Genomic DNA, 3,904 nt, shown 5'->3' with positions numbered 1-3,904 from the left:
TAGTCTGGCAAGGCAGTTGCCAGCCAAATGTTCATGCCACTGTAGGGGAAAACCTTGCTACAATGCAGCTGTACAAACAGAGCCTACCACTGGTGTATTTTAACACATTAAACTACTTGATATTTAAACAAAAGATTATATTTAATAAATGACAGCATGAACTACATATGTGGACAGTACAGCTATCCAAAGAACAGCTTCACATGAAGCAATATGAACCGTGGTAATTTGTGCCGCAAGAGCTAAACTCAGCACTTTTCTGGCTTCCAAAGAACTCTACCTTTGGTATCTCAGGCTTAATTACAACAGTCATCACCAGCAAACTACTAAAAACCAACCAGGCACATGTAAACATTTAGAACTCTGTAATTTAAAAATACAGCAGTATACAGGACTCGATATGGGGGAAGGAACAGGTGAAACATCCAGAAATACTTAAGTACCTCAGGTGCAAGTGTAATTTACTAAAAAATTAAGCTAGTCATTTTGCAAAAACACCTATGGCTGCACACTAGTCAAGAATACAGCTAGCCTGGAAACTGGAGCATTTTAACTGCAAGAGGAAGCCCATGACACAATCCCAGAAGGAAAAAAATACCGTATTACGTATTTGTCAGGTTTTTTTTAGTTATGAGTGGTTATCTTTCACATGCTTGTCACACTACAGAGCAGGATCCAACGACCCAAGCCCTTCTCACTCCAGTGCTCCAAGCACGATCTGTGTCCCCTTCTACAGCCTCATTTGCAGTAGTGTTTCTCAAATTCATCCATACCACATTAAGCTGAACGGATTGCTTACTCATTGAATACACTCTCGAATAAAACAGAAGTCATTTATAAAAAAAGTATTTTATTTTTAAAAATCGTATGTTCCTGGCTCCTCTTCTCTGCATTCGGACTTCATCTTCTTCTGCAAGTGCAAAGCACACAGTTAGCAAGAACATTAAAAACGCCAGCAGAAATCACACATATGACATGGAAAGGGAACCTGCATCTGCAGGCCATGCACCTGTCAGATGTTCTCTACGATCGTAAGTTCTCATGTCAGACTTGAGATTACATGAACAGCATTCACATTTTCCTCTACTTCGTAGATTTCAAAGATCTGAAGTAGCTTTGTGTTTTACTACCGAGAAAAACAAGAGCAGCAGTGACAAAACACACACGATTCAATAGGAGTTCACCAATTGAATCTCACTGGCTTCATGACTTACAGGTTCAGCTGTATGGCATATCTAAGCTGTTACTTACCCACCACTCGTGAGTTAGGTACTTTGCATGTTGCTCCTCACACAACATTTTAAATATCTGAAGTTCCCCCTTGTCGTTTAAATGGTAAATTAGAGGGAAAATGTCATTAATTCCAACTCTGCAAGTTAGTTTATTTCCCTAAATTGCTATCTGCTTGTGCTCTTGTATGTGCTAATTCATCTTCCAGGTTATTTTGAAAGTTCAATGTTCATTAAAATAGTTCAGAAAAGTAGCTTTTTAACAACTTTTAGTTAGATTAGGAGTTGAGAAGCAGCTGCTCTATTGTTCCCCTTTTTCCTTACTGACAATCACCCACCCCATTCACACCCCTTTCACTGGAGCCTGAACGTAGAAATGGTTATTTCTTGCTTGACCTCCTATAGCATTCAGAGGACAGAGTTTATTTCATGCTGCAGGGCTGAAAAGCCTCAAACAATGGTTATATCTTGGCTCTACAAAAGAAAGATTCAGAAATTTTATATAAAATTGAGATTAATCAAGGGCAAATTTCAGGCAGGAACTACATAATACATCACAGGGTGATGGGCTACCAAGCTCTTACAGCAATATAAGGACACCAACTACTTACTTGCTCACTTGTTATCTTGGTCCCTCCACATATCACTGGGCATCGTGCTGGATGTGCTCATGCTCGGCTCCTGAACTGGAAAAATAATCAGAAGTTATACCCACAGTGATTTTGAAATCTTTTGGACAAACCCATATCTAGGAAAGTGTTTTTAACCACTGCTGACAAGATATCAAGCCCAGATGGAGTCTGGGTGCTCAACCCCACAGCCTGACAATAGGTACTAAGTTCTACCCCACACATTTCATGTATTCACTCATACTGATTTCTCAATATTCACCAATTCAAAGTTACTCAGTGACTGAACATCAAGTGTCCAGAAGCCTTTATTATTTCACCCATTCAGAACAAGACTAGAAGTTATGCTTACCTCCCATGGATGAGCACTCCGGTTTCACTCAGCTTTCATCTTCACCTAAAGGATAACAACTGAAGTTATTATAGTAATACACAGAAAATTCTGACCATTTCAAAACTAACTTAAAGATAAGGTTTTAAGATACATGGACTGATTAGTTATGAGGGGGAATTTACAAATTATTCCAAAATATTAAGTGGAAGAATAAGGGGCAGAAATAGGCTAGCCTGAACACTTGTAAAGAGATGAAGGAATATGCAGGTAGTTGACTGAAGAACTGCACCTTCTCTGAGCACAAACCGTAAATCACCAGTCTGAGTACAATGAAGTTTGATTGCAGCCAGAGGTATACTATCCCTTATGTGAAGGCATTAACAATTTTGTCAAGCTACTTCAACTATTTTACCCTAGTTTGTCTCCTGTAGTAATGCCCTCTTTCTTCCCCTTCATGAAGGAGTGCAAAGCCCCTGACTCCTAGTAGCCCCCAGGTTCAATAGTCCTAGAAGTGCTTCAAAAGCCAAAGGAAGACACTAGAGGTTAGCACTGTCAGTCTACTGCTTTTATTCTCGGCAACAGATTCTTCCCTTCTGAAGACCCACCCTGTTGCTATATAGCTAAGTTGAGGGCAAACTGCAATGGTCAGCAGCAAGGGATGTAGTAGTACAAGGTTCTGTGCACACCTCTAGTTGGGAGGCAAATCACACCATGGTCACAATGGGATCTGACCAGGCAGGGCGAAGTTCAAGTTTAGTCTCAAACCCACCACCTGGGTTTTATCATGGCCCTCAGGAGCAGAAGTATAATATGCACGTTTTGCTTTCTATGCCATAGCAACAAACACCATGCATAAGGGATACTATATCTTTGTGCATCCTTTTAACACTCCAGATTCACTTATAGCCACATTCCTCCCAACCCTCCCCAGTTAGCTCTTCAGTACTGGTGTTCAGAAGCAACATTTATAGAGATGGGGTATTCACAAACCACTGCGGGATTGCACAGCCAAGTCCTAACGTGTCAATCATTACCTAGCAGCAATGACAGAGGTGGGAGAAGGCCAATCCTCCCTTTTTTTCCTTTTCCAGTAAGCAGCTATTTAAGAGCCCCACTAGCTGGTATGGAGAGAAAAAAAATCTGAAGCTAATTAGCTGATTCCAAACTTGCTAGTAGTGGAAGAAGCCAAGTAATTACCCCGAACAGCATACTTTTTATGCATCCTTTCCAACATGCTTAGCCTCATTTAACATAATGGAACAAAACACTGGCCTTCCTGATCATGTCACTGCAGCTGGCAATGATTAACAGAGACATGCAACCCCATTACTGCTCAAGTCCTAAAACTACTCACAGGCCTCGGTGTTTAGCTATGGGGAAAACTGCAAGCAAATCAACACTTTGTATGCTTAATGTTACAGTAAAGCCCCCATACACGCTACGCTGTGCTCTCTCCTGACAGCACTAGTATCTGGATCTGAGGGCGTAGCAGGTACGCATACGTATTCTGACACCACACTTCTGAGCTTCAGATAAGCTTTTGAGAAAAAGTGTATTTCATACACAGATAAAACCAAGATGAAACACAATGCAAGCACTTTAATGTCATTTCTTGTACCCACTTGTTACAGACTGACTTAGAGCAGACATGACTATTTGCTTTTAAGTTAGCTACCACACCAAGTTTCATTACTGCAGACAGTCAGAGCTGG

The 3,904-nt window shown here is 40.8% G+C and overlaps 1 long non-coding RNA gene across 1 annotated transcript; it reads right to left on the bottom strand.

The window, feature by feature from the left end:
• Positions 1-838: 838 nt before the first annotated feature.
• LOC104073022 lies at positions 839-3,904 on the bottom strand. The gene is made up of 3 exons (XR_683476.1): positions 2,211-3,904; positions 1,841-1,915; positions 839-910 (listed from the first exon to the last, which is right to left on the bottom strand). It is a non-coding gene; the product is annotated as an uncharacterized LOC104073022 (long non-coding RNA).

This window comes from Fulmarus glacialis, unplaced genomic scaffold, assembly GCF_000690835.1.
Source record: "Fulmarus glacialis isolate BGI_N327 unplaced genomic scaffold, ASM69083v1 scaffold34772, whole genome shotgun sequence".
Lineage (NCBI taxonomy): Eukaryota > Metazoa > Chordata > Aves > Procellariiformes > Procellariidae > Fulmarus > Fulmarus glacialis.
Note: the sequence above shows the minus strand (reverse complement) of the source record. Positions and strands in the feature narration are given on the sequence as shown.